The sequence below is a fragment of the Anabrus simplex genome, chromosome 4 (genome assembly GCF_040414725.1).
Source record: "Anabrus simplex isolate iqAnaSimp1 chromosome 4, ASM4041472v1, whole genome shotgun sequence".
In the NCBI taxonomy this organism is placed as follows: domain Eukaryota; kingdom Metazoa; phylum Arthropoda; class Insecta; order Orthoptera; family Tettigoniidae; genus Anabrus; species Anabrus simplex.
In genome coordinates this window covers 252,202,328-252,222,434 of record NC_090268.1, presented here as the reverse complement: position 1 = coordinate 252,222,434, position 20,107 = coordinate 252,202,328, and positions in this window count along the sequence as shown.

Sequence of the window (20,107 nt, the reverse complement as noted above, 5' to 3'; positions counted from 1 at the left end):
TATACCTGTGATATCCTTTTCCCACTCTCTGATGACTTTATCTGCAACCAATTTAAACAGAACAGGAGAGAGTCCATCTCCTTGATGAACACCTGTGTGTACTTCAAAAGGGTCAGAAATTTCCAAAAAAAAATCACCTTAGATGTTGTGTTTGTGAGGGTCTGACGTTGTCCCCATATCGCCACCAAAATCTGCTGATGCCCCAACTAGCCAATCACTCAGGCGTGTCCGGTCCTACCTCCCTAAGCAAAGTCTGAAATTGTACCGCTAATGCAGATTTTGGGGAACATGTACTTCGGGTGAAGCTATGTACTTAAAAACTGGGCGACAATCGGTTAAATTAATTAGTAAGTCTATTCAAATAAACCGACATGAAACCACGAAATTATCGAACTCAAAGAAAACGACCAAACAGAAACACACATACAAATAAATTTTAATTATATCAACAGATGTTCACGAGTCCATCAACGCGCTTAATCCAACGTAGGAACGCGTATCAGTTCAGAATCAAATAACTCGAGTATAACCAAACTACATCTGCGATTTAATCATGGGTGACTTGTATTTCATTCATGAGAAATGTGTAGCTTAAAATTTTATGTCCGCAGACACGGTGGTGAAGTCCTAACCGTCTTTACGTAATTATTTAGGGGGTATTATCACTTAGCCTACATTCGTACGTGAATCGCAATAACTAATTTCACACACAATAAAATATCATACAGTCACATCAAACTCTTACATGGATTTCAATTCAGCATGGTAAGACACATATTTACAACAAATCAAATCAATAAATGGGCCTGTAGGACACGCACCTGTAACATCATGTCATTCTCACAAGCATACACAAAAGAAAACACACCCTGGCCAAGAGAGACCTCTGTCATTCCACGTTGATCGTTTATCATGCATACTGACGCTGACTAACTGCCTGTGAATCTCAATTTACGCTCCCTCGTTAATCTCCTCTACTGATTTCCTTATCGTGCGTCGTCGTTTCTGATCTGGTGAAACGGATCAGAACGGTTATGATTACTCACTCATATATAATTACAGTGGATATTTCCTGCATATAGGCTACTATCTGAACAATCCTTGGGGCTATATTTCTCTCGTTAGACGATCCCTGCGTCCAGTACATGCGGGAGATCACAGGCTCCTCATTAATTCCTCTCGAAGATTCAAATTGCGCATATCTAACACACAGGCAACCACGGCCCCGCCTTCACTTCGAAGAACATGCTGCTAAATATCATTATTACTGTCCCCAAGTCCTGTCAAGTAATTGTCTATTCATGGCACCAACGGCTCTCTACCAAATTCCTACATGAACTTTACAATAAAATAATTCCACAGTCCTACATGAACTACATTTTCAGTCTACTTCTCATAGCATATAAATGACGATTCTATCACAAGATCTATTTCGACCTAACTGATTTACTTCGTTCGACGACTCCCCTCTGCGTCCAGCAATTACTGTATTTAACCACGATCTACCGCTTTCAACTGATTTCCTATTAACCCTGAGGTTCACATTTAATCTAAATTCACACTGACCCTTGTTCCAATTTGAACACACAAGATTTTCAACGATGAGTCTCTAAACGCAAATAAACCGGAAATGGCAACAATTTCATTCAAAATCTCAAGCACAGAACGGCTTTCAACTCACATTCATAACACCGGACATGCACTACTCAACTGCCCTAGACCTGACATGATCTTAGAGACTGATATGCTTACTTTATATTTGCCTTTGTCCTTTAGTTTACTGATTAATGTGAAGATTAACATTCTCTTAGATGCAATTACTTCAAATGACATGCTTGTTACTTTACTGTTTCCCACAAATAAAATGAAATGGGGATTAAATGAATACGATTGACGCATCGTATTGTCATTATCTCTAGTTAAATAAATCTGGCGGTTGCCTCATCACTAGGAGTTGATCAAAGAAATTATTTAATTATGACTACTATGTACAAGATAAACCCTCTAATTAACTACGTAAAGTATTACATTCTTAGGAATTCAAAAAGCTACTCATCTCAGGTAACACTCTATCTTAGGCTTGATGGCCCCATGCTGTTTTACTCGTTCAACTTCCTCGTCGGGAAATATTCCGTAAACTCGTTCTCCGTGGGTCTGGTCCTGACGTCTCGTTCCATAATCGCGAATCCTCTCCGAAGCTGCTGGTACCGGAACTGGCTGTGCTGAATTTTGTTCACTGCTGACTGATTAGTAGCCTGTAACATTTATATGCAAATTTGTGACCGTTAGCTATTTGGAATAGCTATAAAAAGTTTATGACTACGTGATGATTATACGTTACATCCGGTAAGGATCAATTCACCCGCTAGTTCAATATGTCTCTGCATACACACAGTTCAGGAATTACGGCATCTCCGCGTCGTGATGACCGGCAGAACATACCCGCACTCTGTCACTCGTTCTGTACTATCGGAATCGAACTCGGCACTTCAACATCCGCGCGCTCGGGTATTGTCGCGTTTTTGTGCTCTGGGCTTGCACTCGTCGACTTTTTCATGTCTTTCACGCATGGACCTACACTCTAGCTATGTGGCACTGTCGTATACATATTACGATCGCGCGACTCAGCCGGGGAAATGAGACATTCAGTTAGCGCGCCCTCTATGTCTGAAGAAATGCTCTCCCAAAGTTCAACTGTGCGAGGACAGTTATGTATGGTAACATCTCTGCTGGAGATGCAATGTAGTACTAGACTGCTAACAGACCGATAAAATGTTAATGATATTCAGATAAAACGAATGGTAATCCCCCTCCGCGCTACGAGTTGGCACTTTTTATCACTTCTGGCGTTCGGCTCCATGGCTAAATGGTTAACGTACTGGCCTTTGGTCACAGGGGACCCGGTTTCGATTTCGGGAGGGTCGGGAATTTTTACCTTAATTGGTTAATTTCGCTGGCATGGGGGCTTGGTGTATGTGTCGTCTTCATCATCTTTCATCGTCATCACGGCAAGCAGGTCGCCTACGGGAGTTACATCAAAAGACCTGCATCTGGCGAGCCGAACTTCTCCTCGGACACTCCCGGCGCTAAAAGCCATACGCCATTTCATCACTTCTGTTGCTCCTCCTACGCTAGATTTTCAGATTCAGCTCCCAGGTTCTCTTCCAATCATGTTTCAATCCTTCTTCCCGCGCTGTCCCTCATTGGTCCTGGCTTCACTTTTGTGCGGATTGTTTGGTCACCAACATCGATTACCCCTTGACATCAGTTGAGCGGGGTCTGGCCTCTATCTGCCCTTTTGTTCTCGTCTTCCGTCCTTTCGGCTTGAAAGATGCTTTCGAATCCTCGGCCTTCTCTCAAGGTTCGTTTTGTTTTTATGACACTCTTCTGGAGTTCTTTATAAATCTTATATTTTTGAGCAACCCTTTTATCACGCATATCCAATAGGTCCTGGCTTTGTCTCCTGCGATGTATTGTTTCGCCGGGCAAGCAATACGCTCTTTCATCTGTACGCGTTCTCAGCCAAGGTTTATGACGGGTAGGGACAAGTTTATGAGCGGTATTGTCGTGTTTTTGTCTGTTTACCCTTTTCCACGCAGCTGTCTTTTCCCTTCGTAGCTCGCCACGAACCTGATCATAAAACTCACATTTAGATTTCGTGACTCTGCTAAATTGCTCCAATTAATGCTTATGTACAACATAACGAGCACGCAAGAATAAGAGCTCAACGTATTAGTTCTCTGGTCTTATTTTATTATTATTATTATTATTATTATTATTATTATTATTATTATTAACATTGGTTATTCCCACTAAGTCGGTGCTATGTGGGGTATAGATTAAAGAGGTGGAATCAAGTACAATTCGCTCTTAAGCTTAAGAAAAGGGTTCATATATACTTTTCAAAAGCGTGAATGGCCAAAATGATCCTGAATTTCTACAAAAAATATTAAAATTATTGTACAGAAAGGAAATATTAAACGATTTATCATTTAGGAGTAGCATAAGTGATGATCCAAGATTGTCACCGAATCTTTTAAAATGTCACCATTTACAAGAAGAAAAATGAGCTGTATTTGTAGTGTGCGACGATTACCTCAAATTCTTCCTCAGTCGACGTAAAAGTGTGGCAAGAAACTTATCATAAATAAGTAGCCAAGAGTAATATAGCAACACCAAGTAGCGTCGCACTGTGCCCACTTGGGAGTCATTCCACATTTTCTTCTCTTCACAGCGGAGGAAATGAATGTCTTTGATGGAGTTGGAAGAGAAAATTAGCTCGTCGAGAAACGGCCACGCAAATGGCCTCCATTTACAACCAGAAAGTTTAGCTCGCATCTCTACAGTCTTAAGGAAGCGTATAATCTCTCTCTGCTAGTGTATGGTCGATATTCCAAAAGCTTTACTACTTGTATACATATGTAATCATCTTTCAGTTTGTTTTTTAATATTAACCCGATACTTGATAGGAAACATAATAGCCTATGTCGAGTTCAACTTAATTTTTGTCAGTGTAGTTGTCAATTTGCCGGCCCCGCGGTGTAGGGGTAGCGTGCCTGCCTCTTACCCTGAGGCCCCGGGTTCCATTCCTGGCCAGGTCATGGGTTTTACCTGGATCTGAGGGCTGGTTCGAGGTCCACTCAGCCTACGTGATTACAATTGAGGAGCTATCTGACGGTGAGATAGCGGCCCCGGTCTAGAGAACCAAGAATAACGACCGTGTGGATTCGTCGTGCTGACCACATGACACCTGTAATCTTCAGACCTTCGGACTGAGCAGCGGTCACTTGGTAGGCCAAGGCCCTTCGGGGCTGTTGCGCCATGGGGTTTGGTTTGGTTTAGTTGTCGGTTTTTCTCTTATAGCATCACGGGTGAATGGATCGTTGCCATTTGATGATACTTCTTTATTTAAGTCTGGGGCGACTCGGATTTTCGAGGAGGCCTTAAACACTTGTGTTTTACAACTGGTTACACAATACAATTGCCAATTAAGAAATGAATTTACAATATTATTTACAAACTCTTTACCGATAAAGCAGAAAAAAAGGAAATATTAGTACCGGTCTTAGAGAAGTTGAAGTCCAAAAACCGATAAACAACTCAATTCGCAGTTGCTATGGAAATCATCCTGGCAACGTTTAAGGGCTTTTTTTAACCGTATGTGATCTACTATTTGAATGAAACATGTTTTTATACTGTACGGAAGAGTTCAACTCAAGAGCAACAATAAATATGAACCTGAAAAGGGACACAGAGGGCCAGGAAGCGAACACGTCATAACAAGCCTCTGACAGCCGCATGTCTACCTACATGCCTCAAAATTTGAGGAACAAAGTGAAAGGTCGACAAAAATGTAATCATTAGGGAGCGGATTTTTATGTAATTACTTTTTTTTTTTTTTTTTGTAAGTTTTAACGCAAGTTACGAACTTCATAATTCTTATTGTGCATCCCCAAGTGTAAAAACTGAATCTTATTTCACATAAAAACACATATTTTCACAATTTTTAATGTAAATACATATTTTAAGAAAATCTGTAATAAGCACATAAATCGCCAATATTTGTTGATCAATAAAATTTAAAATGCTTCTGTGTTATAAAACAATACTCATATTTTCATTTTACGATTACGGTATTGTTTTTAACAGTGTATTTAACATAATGTATCTGAATGTTTCGGCTATTTATGGACTTCCCTCCATAAGTTCTAAAACTTGCTGGTCACTGGCTACGTCGTTACATTTAGACAGCGATTTGATTTCCTGCACAAGATGTTTCCTTGCATGATGTCATTCCAACTCTTTATGAGTCAGCCCTCTCGGGTTTTGTTTATAGAATATCAGTGAAAGGCAATCACGGAGAGATAAGGTGACGTAATTCCGTTACGACATGGGAGACTCGGAAGAATATTGCCCCACCATTAGGTAGTGGAATTTCATCACTCCTAAGAGTAAGGTTAGCTGTTCTGGTCCATATATCATTCCCGTGGTCGTGTGATTTTGTATGGATTTATAAGAAATATTTCCTTCAGTGTCCGCTGCTATTCTTTTTATTGAAACAGTGATTCACCGTAAATGCGTGTGTCGTAACCCGAAAAATAATGCCAAAAGAGAAGTCGAGTACAAGGTCGCGTCTTCAACAATATGTAGTGGAATTTAAAAGTATTTTCACTACCGATGGAAAAGTATTATTTTGCCAACCGTGTGGTAAAACAGTACGTGCAGATCAACGTTCTCAAGTAATCCAGCATTTGTCTGGAAATAAGCATACTGCGGCTGCTTCGCGTGTGCGTTCGCGACAATTACTAATAGCTGAACCAGCTACTTCAAATGCAGGCCCATCTAAATATTCCCAGTATTATTTAGATGTGTGCAGAGCATTTGTTTGCGCCGACATTCCTCTTGGTAAAATAAATAATCCAGGACTGAGAAATTTCCTAACAAATACATTAATTTTGAGCCTCCAGACGAATCCACATTAAGGAAAAACTATCTCCCAAAATGTTACGAAGAAACTTTACAGATAATTCGGGCAGTATGTGATAGTGAAAAACTGTGGGTGAGCATTGACGAAACCACTGATTCAAGTGGCAGAAAAGTAGGAAATGTTGTAGTTGGTGTGTTGAAGAATGACAAAACTGCTTGCGAACATTCTTATTTGCTAGCGTGTAAAGAAATGCTTGCTGCAAACCACGTCACTGTAGCTAGGTTATTCAATGAAGCCATGCACTTACTTTGGCCAAAAGGTATGAAATACGACCATGTATTGCTTTTCCTTACTTACAGTGTAGCTTACATGAAAAACGTAGCCGAAGGCCTATCTCTGAGCTTTCCGAAAATGATACACGTAACTTCGTTGTTCATGCTCTACACAAGTTATGTGAAACTGTGCGGGCTCAGCATCCTCAAGTGGATAAATTAGTGCCTAATGGCAAAAAAGTCTTCGTAAAAGCACCCTCAAGAATCGATCTCTTTAAAGAGCAAAAACCCGGATCTTGCGCTTCCTCCTCTGCCTATTCTTACGCGGTGGGGTACCTGGCTTAGCGCTGTAGTATACTACGCGGACAATTTCGAAAGTTTTGCAACCGTTGTGAAGTGCTAGATAAAAACGACGCGTCGTCAATTGAGATTCTTCAAGAGATACTAAAAGACAGCTGTTTGAAAAATGATTTGGCGTTTATATCTGCCAATCTAAGCTTCTTGTGTAAAACTATAGCCATACTTGAAAAATCCACTAACCTGTTGTCCGAAACAGTGAAGGAAGTGCGCGCTGTTGAAAATAAATTAGATTCACTCCCGGCTTTGCAGGTACAGGGACTGTTAAAGGTCAAATATCAAAATTTGTTCAGGAAAAACAGAGGATTTCAAACAATGTGCCAAATTTCTAATGTATTAGAGGGTGCTCATGTTGGCGAAATTGATGGCGTTATTGTTGGTGACATTCCTCTCTTTTACTATGCTCGTCTGACTTCCTGTGATGTGGAGCGATCGTTTTCGCAGTATAAGGCGTTCTTTAGAGATAATCGGCATGCATTTGTGACGCACAATTTGGAGATGACCTTTGTTGTTCACTGCAATTCTGAGACTACTTCTAGCAACTAATATTCCAGCGTGTGATGGGTGAGTACGAACTGGTACTATGTTTTCAAAGATGATAGGTTGCTTTTGCCATATTTAAGCAAATCATTACCTTTAAAAAATAACCATTCATAATATCTACTCTGGAATATCAAAAATTAATATACCATACAGCACGTTTCCATACACAGACATCATTTTGCCTTAAGGAGCACGTTTGGTAGCACCATATTCTAATACAAAACATTATACTTATTTACTTCTTGAGCGCGAGTAGTTATGTGATATTTAAAGGAAAATAATTTCAATTTTTTTATCACATAAAGTTTTTCAGCACATAAAAAATAAATATTTTTCACATTTTTAGCACATAAAAATCCGCTCCCTAGTAATCATGCACATGCTAAGTGGTTGTAAAGCAGCTAGTATATTGTAAGGACCATCCATTTCTCGATAAAAATCCGTTATCCTGGATAAAAGCAGCTCGTTTGCGAAACGTGTTACAGTACATCCAACAGAAGAACTCGGGTTGAGCATTCTTAAGGGTAAATCAAATTTGGTAGTGAAAAAGTTCAACTTCCGTGCTTTTGTAATACACACCCGATTACGTACGGTTTCAAAATTAGAGAGGTATTTTAGGTGGAAGTTATTGTATTATTACATTTTATTGCATGTTTTAAAAAATGTATTTTAAAAAAAAGTATTACCGAGCTCGATAGCTGCAGTCGCTTAAGTGCGGCCAGTATCCAGTATTCGGGAGATAGTAGGTTCGAACCTCACTGTCGGCAGCCCTGAAAATGGTTTTCCGTGGTTTCCCATTTTCACACCAGGCTGCCTCTGTGGGTCCGTGGTAGAGTGTCGGCCTCCGGATCCCAAGATAGCGGGTTCAAACCCGGCAGAGGTAGTCGGATTTTTGAAGGGCGGAAAAAAGTCCATTCGACTCTCCATGTCGTACGATGTTGGCATGTAAAAGATCTCCGGTGATACATTTGGTATTTACCCGACAAAATTAATTAAATCTCAGCCATAGACGCCCAAGAGAGATCCGGTTTACTCTAGGTCCGCTAGATGGCAGACAGAGTAAACCGGAACGTCGAAATTGACGAGCAGACAGCCAGATGGCGTCAATTCGAAATGTCTGCAAACGGTAGCTGAGGCCATACGATTATTATTATTATTACCAGGCAAATGCTGGGGCTGTACCTTAATTAAGGCCACGGCCGCTTCCTTCCCACTCCTAGCCCTTCCCTGTCCCATCGTCGCCATAAGACCTATCTGAGTCGGTGCGACGTAAAGCAACTAGCAAAAAAAAAAAAAATTGTTTGTTTCTTTTACTTCATCTGGATATTTTGAAAAGTGTTGAAACAGGCTATTTTTTTTAATAACAACCTTCGTCATGCTCTCATTACACCTGAGCAGAGGCATGGAGGAAATCAGAGGACATTGTAACTGTAGCGCCATACTAAACGCGGTACTGTGAGAAAGTGCTTCATGAAATCCGAGTTAGTTCGTGGTTGGAACAGTGGAAAATATGCTGACTTCGGAATTTATTCCAGCCTAGGATGGAAAATATTAAAATAGAAGTAATTTCTAGAGTCCACGTGTTTGGACAGTGTTCAATAACCCATTGAAAAGACAAAGGTCCAAAGCACCTATTGGCAAGAATCTGATATCGGTATGACGTCATCGGGTTTTGCAAAAACACCGACATCTTAAGGACCAGAGTCGCCGTGCCGCACGGCTAATAATTAGTATATTTCTGGAATCCGGAGGTAGTACATCATGTGATATGCCCCTTCATTTATCTCAGTTGGTTCTTCAACTCTACGGTGGAAAAAGAGAAACGAGGGAACATTTGAGAAGATTGTAGTGCGAAGAAGTGTGAAATATATGTTTCACAATTCGTGCAGGTACTTGAAGTGGGACATCTTTTTCAATTGTGTTTCCGTCCAGGGTGATAACAGCATTAGTGATTTTCTTCTTGCATATTACCATGAATTTTGCTTTCTGACGCAGAACACGTCTCCAGTTTCGGAACCGTACTTGACCCGTAAGTGTTACACAACCATGACAGTTTGAAAATTAAAATGATTTCTACGTAACACATGCTACGACAGTATTCAATATTTCATTTCTATAGGATCGACCAAGGTAACCAACAACAACAAGAGTGTGACCTTGACATGACGTCATCAACGAGGCATTATCGCCACCATTTTGAGGTACTAAAATGACCATGCCGCTTGGCTAGCAAATAGTGCAGCTCTGGACTCCGGCATGATAACACGTCATGGGAGCTGTCGTTTGATCTTTCTCTGTGGGTTCAGCATATGCAAACAATTTAATAGAGAACATTCAGGTAAATTATGGAGCGAAGAAGTGCAAAAGGGTTGTTTCTCTGGGAAAACTGCGTGGCACAGGACAAAAAATGCCTTCAAAATTATTAAAAACACATTCTACAAGATGGAGCGGCTTGTCAGAACTCGAAAAAGTCCACTAGTTCTGAACCTCAAAAGGGTTGTCGGGAGTTTCATTGTTAATCCGGCCGAGTGTATTGAGATGAGTCCCGTACTTCTGGAGCCCTCGGCGAGCAGATCTATTAACTCGGAACTCATAAAGATACATAACAGTCAGCCTGGTGGTGAGGAAGAGGCTCCCATGCGCCGGTCAAATCTCCCACGACTCTGCGTGGTGTAAATAAATTTCTCCCCTCTTTTCGTATGTATGTTACTCTTCATTCATATCGCTTACTCATTGAGCATGTGTCAATGTGTTTAGAATTAAGACATAAAATATGAACAATACCAATGACGTGGTCTGTATGTTGTATTTTGGATATTCAGCCCTACGGCTGGTTGGATCCTCAACAGCTCCGCCATCAGCTGTCATAGATGGCCTAGGCATCACTGAAGAGGCGTACTAGACAAATTAGGAAGGAGGTAGTTTTCCCGTAGCTTTCCTCACCGAGCCACTATTTTCTATTACATATAGCCTGCCAAGCCCACTGAAATGCATGCACCAATCGACCCTATGAACAATATTTTCACACCATTCATAACAGGGACTGACTGCGTATGGAATGGCATTACTCACATCACTAATACCTCAGTTACTTTCATCTTGTCAAAGCCAAGGATAAGACAGATCAATGAAAGTAACGAAATTGCTCTAGCCCAGACCAGGAGATTGTTGTTGTTGCTATTTGCTTTACGTCGCACCGACACAGATATGTCTTATGGCGACGATGTGATAGGAAATGCGTAGGAATCGGAAGGAAGCGGCCGTGGCCTTAATTAAGGTACAGCCCCGGCATTTGCCTGGTGTGAAAATGGGAAACCACGGAAAACCATCTTCAGGGCTGCCGACAGTGGGACTCGAACCGACTGTCTCCCGATTACTGGATACTGGCCGCACTTAAGCGACTACAGCCACCAGGAGACATAGCGCACTGTAAACACTAGGTCCCGCCTGCAAAGGCACATATTAAGTTGAAACTTCCGGCCGTAATCCTGACGCAGCGCCCTTCAATTTTTTTATGGTTTATCTTAAGGCCAAACACATTGATCACTCCGTTGATATTATTTAAAAAAGACTGAAGGTCTTCTAAATTAACACCAAATAACACGGTATCACAATACCCGACGTAAACTCATTATATCCATGTCTTAATAGATGTGAGCAGTATTTCGATCCAGTTGATAACCTCTACACAGTCGAAAGGACTCCCATAATGTGATCGTTCGTCATTTCACTGTTCACTGTTCGTAATTAAAACAATTACGTCTACCGCACGCTAATTGCGATTCCGTTATTGTGTATGAAATTTGCCTGTAACGCAACGCATTTGTATGGAGATTATAATAGCAGAATAAACATTACCTCCCTCTTTCATTCTGCAAAACATTTGAATGAAAATAAATGGCAGGGAGCGTCACACTTTCTGTGTTTGTACGTTTATAACGGGAAATATGAACATCAGAGGAAACATTAAGGACAGGAATACAGCATCAGAATCATGCTCAAAAGTGTGGTATTTTCATCGATGCTAATAATTTCATATTAACATCATCGTTCCTTGTGGTCGTCGCCTTTGTTGTTGTTGTTGTTGTTGTTGTTGTTGTTGTTGTTGTTGTTGTTGTTGTTAGTGTTAGTGTTATACAGTAGTAAGTCTGCCAAGTCTTAGCCCGAAAGTTGCTGTGAATTAGTCAAGTACTCTCTGCGTGCTTAATCCTGACAAAAAATATAATTTGCTACTAGTTTCATGAGGTAACTTGAGGTTCCTTTCTTAGAGAGCGACTTATCACGTAACCCATTTTGCCAAATGTCATAAAATAAGTATATTTGCTATTTTAAGCCAAAAATAATCATTATTAACGTGTGGACTTAGGCCCTTTGTCTGTCAAGACGACTGCTGCCAGTCATATGACCTGGAGATATCGGAGTGTTTCGGGGTCAGCATTACGGCATCAACTGGAAAGACCTGCACCAGTCCTCACCGGGGGAGTCAAACCCCATTATTATTATTATTATTATTATTATTATTATTATTATTATTATTATTATTATTATTATTATTATTATTATTATTATCCCCGTACTGTCGAAACGTAGCAAAAAGAATTACCTGATTCACCGAATGATACAGATATAAGAAATAATCTCGCGAAATAGCGTATCTGTCACACGAAAGGCTTGGTAGTTAAATCAAAGTGTCTCAACGAACTCCTCTAAAGGAAACTTTTCCATTTTGTTTACTTAACTGGGCGTGAAGAATAAAATATATGGAAATGGGAGGAAATTGAATGCTTGAAGTGAATTAGACTTCTCTGAACTATTCAAGTGAAAGTTTCTGTGAGGTATAGATACAAGTCCAGTTCCGTCGCCCGTCCTGAAATCTGAGAAGAGATGAACCAATGAAAACAGATAATGACGTTCGATGGAAAAGGATTTTCTCTTCCATTAAAAAGGATTATTTTTATGTAAGCAGTTTGTATTTCCGTATTCTCCAGCAAGAGAGCAAGACGGACTTTAGATCTCAGTTCTGGAATCTAATCCCCTAAGTTAATGAAAATTACAATGACTGACTATCGTTGTGTGGTACCTTGCCTGAATGGTGAAAGTATTGACCTTAGTTTCAGAGGACCTCGGATTTGATTTCCGATCGGGCCATTGATTTTAACCGGATTTGGTGTATTCTTCTAGCTCAGGGCCGGGTGTATGTGATCGTCTTAATACACATCTACTTTCAGTCGGGCTGAGTGGCTCAGACGGTTCAGGCGCTGACCTTCTGACCCCAACTTGGCAGGTTCGATCCTGGCTCAGTCCGGTGGTATTCGAAGCTCCTCAAATACGTCATCCTCGTGTCGGTACATTAACTGGCACGTTAAAGAACTCCTACGGGATTAAATTCCGGCACCTCAGAGTCTCCGAAAACCATAAAAGTAGTTAGTAGGACGTAAAGCCAATAACATTATAATCTTCTTATTCCTCTTTTCCTACCGCTTTTTCACACACCCGTGGGGTCACGGGTGCGAACTGCGTCGCACATGTAGATTTGGCTCTGTTTTCCGGCCGCATACCCTTCCTGACGCCAACCCTATATGGAGGGATGCAATCACTATTGCGTGTTGTTGTGACGGTTGGTAGTGTGGTATGTTATCTGAATATGAAGAGGAGAGTGTTGGGACGGACACAAACACCCAGTCCCCGAGCCAGAGGAATTAATCAGAAGCGATTAAAATCCCCGACCCGCAGGGAATCGAACCCGGGACCCTCTGAACCAAAGGCCAGTACGCTGACCATTCAGCCAACGAGTCGGACAACATTAACATCTTCATTAACACAGAACATAATCATATTCTACTATTAACCACTACAGAAACACGCAATTGAATGTATATTCCTCCAGATAGAATTGGAGTCAAGAGGGGTATCAGTCCGTAAAACTGGACTTAATCCACATTCTTGCCTACCTCGAATAACTGCAAAGAAGTCCAAGAAAAAGAAGAAAATGAAGAAGGCTGATTATTGATAACGGAGTCCGGCTCCATGACTAAATGGTTAGCGTGCTGGCCTTTGGCCACAGGAGTCTCGGGTTCAATTCCCGACAGGGTCGTGATTTTTCAGCACAATTGGTTAATTTTGCCGGCACGGGGACTGGAAAGACCTGCATATGGCGAGCCGAATTTGCCCTCGGACACTCCCGGCACTAAACGCCATACGCCATTTCATTGATAACTGAAATGTATTTTGTCGCTCTTCTGCCATACCCCATTGGGTGAGGGCAATAGAAATCTTCCACGGTATCTTCCGCCTGTCGCAAGAGGCAACTGGAAGGGGAAACCAAGGGGCTTTCACCTTTTGGAGTCTGGTTTGCACCATTTTCTTTTTCTTTTCTTTTTTCACATTTGATTTACGTCGCACCGACACAGATAGTGTTCTGGCAACGATGGGGTAGGAAAGGGCTAGGCGTGGGAAGAAAGCGGCCTTGGAAATGTGAAATCAGGGAAAACCATCTTCAGGACTTAGACAGTGGGGTTCGAACTCACAAACTTCCGAATTCAAGTTCACAGCTGCGCACCCCTAACCGCACGGCCAACTCGCCCGGTGTGACCACATGATCTATAGTTGAATATTATATTGCTTCCACTTTCATATTTTTCTCCAACCTCCTCTCGCTAATGCGAAGTTTTACTTTTTCTCTTTAAATAATTATGACCACTGTGACCACTTCATTGGCCAACTCTTGTTCTTTATCGAACAGGGCGGTATTAGATTCGCGAAGCCTCAAGTATATTCCATTTTTGCGCCCTTCATAGCCCTTACCTTTCTTTCGCCAATACCTTTATCCTTGTTCCGTATCTTCCTCTGATTATATGATATGAGGCGATAGTTGTCTAGTTGTACTTCCTCTTACAACAATGTTCGCCACTATTTGCTGCCACTCATCATCGCTTGAAGACATTTCAGATAAAGCGATTATAATTCTTATTCTATACTATAACGAAACTGACTTCTTTCCAGACTCAAGCCACAAGCGAGGGCGGAATTTCGAAACGTGGAAAGTAAACTTATCACTTTACTGTCTGTTGCGTGCATTATTTTACTTCTTAATAAGGAGAATTCCGCCTCTGTGGTGTAGTGGTTAGTGTGATTAGCTGCCACCCCCTGGAGGTCCGGGTTCAATTCCCGGCTCTGCCACGAAATTTGAAAAGTGGTACGAGGGCTGGAACGGGCTCCACTCAACCTCGGGAGGTCCAGTGAGTAGAGGTGGGTTCGATTCCCACCTCAGCCATCCTGGAAGTGGTTTTCCGTGGTTTCCCAGGTCTCCTCCTGGCAAATGCCGGGATGGTACCTAACTTAAGGCCCTGGCCGCTTCCTTCCCTCTTCCTTGTCTATCCCTTTCAATCTTCCCATTCCCCCGCAAGGCCCCTGTTCAGCATAGCAGGTGAGGCCGCCTGGGCGAGGTACTGGTCTTCCTCCCCAGTTGTATCCCCGACCCGGAGTCTCCAGGACACTGCCCTTGAGGCGGTAGAGGTGGGATCCCTCGCTGAGTCCGAGGGAAAAGCCAACCCTGGAGGGTAAGCAGATTAAGAAAGAATGAGAAATAAGAAGAAGAATTTAGTTATATTAAATTATAAGAATTTACCCAGCGAACAGCGCACTAAACTACCAGAGCTGTAAATATGGTCCTCTGGTCCTGGATTAATAAACGTTATACTAACTTTATGATATACTGTGATATACGCGATATGCATCTTTTGGAAATGGATTAGTCTGTACGAGGCGGTACCCAAAACTAACCGGAATAACAATGCCGTGGACGAAGCTTGTGTAGTACGTATGTCTGCCGCTAGGCGTCTATAGCCCAATTCATTGCCAGTTCAGTGCCGCCGGCTTGTTCTGTTCATCTGCAGTGACCTTTTTTTTTTTTGCTAGCACTGTTTTGTTATTGTTTCGTTTTTATGATGGCAAGTTCAAGCGAACAACCTGCGAACCTTTGATTGGGAAGTTTTAAGGAGATTGCGCAACACTGTTCGTCAAAAAAGACCCGATTTTTGGCAGACAGGAGACAGGTTTGTTCACCACGACAAGGCACCTGCACACACAGCCATCTCTGTTAGACAGTTTTTGGCTAAACATGACATGGTTCCGCTGGTGTTGTTAATACAGCTGCATTTGGTAGGTGGATTCGAATCCATTTGAGCCTGTAAATTTTATTCGCATTTTGTACTTCGAGAATCATCCACAGAGCCAATGTATCCGAATGCCCTCATCTCGTGGGTTATTTATTTATTTATTTATTTATTTATTTATTTATTTATTTATTTATTTATTTATTTATTTATTTATTTATTTATTTATTTATTTATTTATTTATTTATTTATTTATTTATTTATTTATTTATTTATTTATTTATTTTGGGACTGTTGTAGGCCATTAGTGCTGCTTATTTTGAATGTTTTGTAAAAAAGGATATAAAATGTCAAAGAATGAACAATGGTGGATGGGCGAGACGAGATTAGAATTGTTAAGAAAGTGGAATATTTGGGTTATATATTAAGTGAAAATGGAAAATGGACAGAGCAAATAAAAAGATCGAAACTAAAAGGTATGAGTGCATTGTCAGCCATTAACATCATCATCATCATCATCATCATCCGTTTACCCTCCAGGTTCGGTTTTTCCCTCGGACTTAGCGAGGGATCCAACCTCTACCACCTCAAGGGCAGTGTCCTGGAGCTTCAGACTCTTGGTCGGGGGATACAACTGGGGAGTATGACCAGTACCTCGCCCAGGCGGCCTCACCTGCTATGCTGAACAGGGGCCTTGTGGAGGGATGGGAAGATTGGAAGGGATAGGCAAGGAAGAGGGAAGGAAGTGGCCGTGGCCTTAAGTTAGGTACCATCCCGGCATTCGCCTGGAGGAGAAGTGGGAAACCACGGAAAACCACTTCCAGGATGGCTGAGGTGGGAATCGAACCGACCTCTACTCAGTTGACCTCCCGAGGCTGAGTGGACCCCGTTCCAGCCCTCGTACCACTTTTCAAATTTCGTGGCAGAGCCGGGAATCGAACCCGGGCCTCCGGGGGTGGCAGCTAATCACGCTAACCACTACAGAGGCGGACAGCCATTAACATACTGGAGAAAAAGATGCCCAACACAGACTACAGAGTGTATAAAAATATTTTTAATGCATTAGTTAAATCTAGAGTGTTGTACGGAGTGGAGATTTGGGGAGTTGAAGGGAGGGTTGATTCACTTGATAAAATCACGAGTAGATTTGGTAAAATAATTATGGGTCTACCCAGTTGTACAGCTAACTGTGGAGTGAGAATGATGTGCAAAGATATAAGTCTGCAAGCGCATATTATTAAAAGGATAATAAAGTATTGGCTGAGGCTGAAGCTGCGAGAAGGTGACGATTACAGATAGCATATCAACAACAAATGAAACATCAGAACCAAGGATACTGGGTAGATGGGGTACGGAACATTTTGGAAACGATAGGAATGGGATAGTACTGGAAAAGAGACTGTATAGAGAAGATGAGAATATGTTAAAAAAAAATAGTCCTAGGAGTTAAGGATATTGAAAAGCAATGTATTGCTGCACAATGTACAAGTAAGAGGTCATTTGAAGAATGTTGTAATGTATTTGAGAGAATGAGGATAAATGTACAGATTATAACAAAAAAGGAAATGAGGGGTATAATATGGTGGTTAATGAGGATACATAAAAATAAAGCATACAGACAAAACAGAGATGTTTACTATGTTCTGAAGAAATGGGATGGGCATACCTTATAAAAGATTGTACAATGACAAAGCAAATACGAGAGAAATTTATAGATGAGGAGGATGTAAGTAAAACCAGCTGTATACAATTGTTAAGTTATTGAACAGAGAATGGATGCACCCGGGGAGAATCGCAAAATTATTTAACATGATTAGAGGAATGTGGAGTAGGAAACTGAGGGAAGGAAAGGATGTGATACATGTCAGCCAGGAACTGAATTGTGCCTAAGGTAACCTAGACAAAATAACTCCGTTGAAGTCTGGAGCCATTAGGTACGTAGGCTTAAGGTATAGTATTGAACTACCTTGTCGTAGTAGTTCTATTAGTCTGCCGTATTGCCGAATACTAATGTTCATTTTTCCCTTTCCTCAATAGTCCTTAAAGGCAATATTGAGATTCTTTGAGGTTTTGTTCACAATCTGAAAATATATTAACATTCATAGATGTTTCGGTTTTTCTTTCAAAGTGCCATCTATCAACGCAACTCCAACATTCAGTTCAGGTTATTCTTTCTCTGTTCAATTTCTAATCATCCGTGTTTTTATTAATATTCATTGAATGCACCATTTATTAACACAATTTCAATAGTTATCTCAGGTTACTCCTTCTAATTTTGCATACTGCATGTATCACAAATTATGAAACGGTTACAATAAACAATACCCTCTCCCTAATGTATGGTTTTCGAGATTAAGGGAGACGGGTATCGTTGACTTTGACTTTGAATTCCCACCAGAGGGTTAAGGCACCTAGAAATGACCATTGCCGTTTCGTTGATGGCCTCTTCGTTGTGTTTTAAAGGAAATTCATATTCATATTATATCACCAAAATTCACAGATCCAGAGCAGATATTGTCCCCAAAGTACCTGGCTGGGTTTCACAGGTGTAGCTCGTTCCTTTGAGCAGGGCGTTGTTTCTGGAGCGAACTTAACCCTTCATATTAGGGCAGTGTTGCCTGCAGAAAGGTATCTGAAAGCTGTTTGGTGCTACATTTTCCCTTTTTCATCTAAAATCACACACTATTTACTACAAATGTATCTACGAGTTATATAAAATCATTCAATACGAGATCTTGATTACTTTGTTGATTTAATTTCCCTTACAGAAATATCTAGCGAAGTCTTGGAACAATAATGAAAACCTACAGCCTGTTATCCAGTCATTGACCGGGTCAGGGATGGAATGAATGAAGCAGATATAGCCTATTAGTACGATGGGGTCGCCACTCCCAAAGTGATTTATTAATGACGGATAAATGCTATGAAATGATAATGGAGAGTGTTGCTGGAATGAAAGATGACAGGGAAAACCGGAGTACCCGGAGAAAAACCTGTCCCGCCTCCGCTTTGTCCAGCACAAATCTCACATGGAGTGACCGGGATTTGAACCACGGTATCCAGCGGTGAGAGGCCGACGCGCTGCCGTCTGAGCCACGGAGGCTTTCTTGGAACAATACTTGGAGTAAAATGGCAAGACCGTCAGCGAAACACGAGTACTTTGGAGTAAGCCAGTACCGCGAATATTGAGCCAATAATTATCAAACATCAACTTTACAGGGGTTAGGTATTACCATTGGGTAGTGGTACCGGTTTTCTTGGATAATGCTAGTCTTCTCTAGAAACATTCGAAATTCAGAAATGTAGAGTGTGTTCACTTCTCGTCCTCTACACATCATGGAGTTGAGCAATTCAAATTTCCACCACCGAGGTCTACGGCTTAGTGTATCGATTTTCTATCCATCATGTACCATGGAAGATTTTAATCAAGATATTCCCAATGGAATAAGTCAATAAAGTTAGAAATAGAAGTTCTATAGAGGCATATGACCTTAGGGCTCTCTAACCCTGCTGTAGATGTGAGCGCCAACTTCATTCCTGGGAAACATGGAAGGCTGCAATGGGCCTTTTTTTTCTCTTTTTCCTTTTTGCAATTTGGCTTTTACGTCGTATCGATATAGGTCTTATGGCGACAATGGGATAGGGAAGGACCAGGAGAATGAAGGAAGCGGCCGTGGCCTTAAATAAGGTATATCCCCAGCACCTGCGAAGTGTGAAAATTGGAAACCACGGAAAACCATCTTCAAGGCTGCCGACAGTGGTGTTCAAACCCACTATCTCCCGAATGCAAGCTCTCAGCTCATGTTATCACGAGTGGAACGCCGTGTACTCAAATTCCTCAAGAAAAGTAAGAAGAGTTCTGGATACGAACAACGTTATCTGTCATAGTAGATGTAATTTTCTTCCATAATTTAAGACTTCAACCCAAATGGTGACTAAAATACTTTTCTTTTTCAATTTGCTTTACGTCGCACCGACACAGATAGGTCTTATGGCGACGATGGCTTAGGAAAGGCCTAGGAGTGGGAAAGAAGCAGTCGTGGCCTTAATTAAGGTATAGCCCCAGCATTTGCAAAGTGTGAAAATGGGAAACTTCGGAAAGCTATCTTCAGGGCTGGCGACAGTGGGATTCGAACCCACTATCTCTCGAAAGCAAGATCACAGTTGCGTGGCCCTAAAATACATCTCACTGCCACTTTAATTCAAATATTGGGGCATAATTATTTATGAGGGGAGTCCGGTGCCTTGGGGTCTACCTGAGACTTGTTCTCACACAAAACTGTCGTTTCGGTGACATCAACCATTACGATGGATTGCGAAAGCACAAGAAGCAACCCACTTAAGTGGCAAATGCAGCGCATCAATAATTATTTATGAAGTATATTAATGCAAT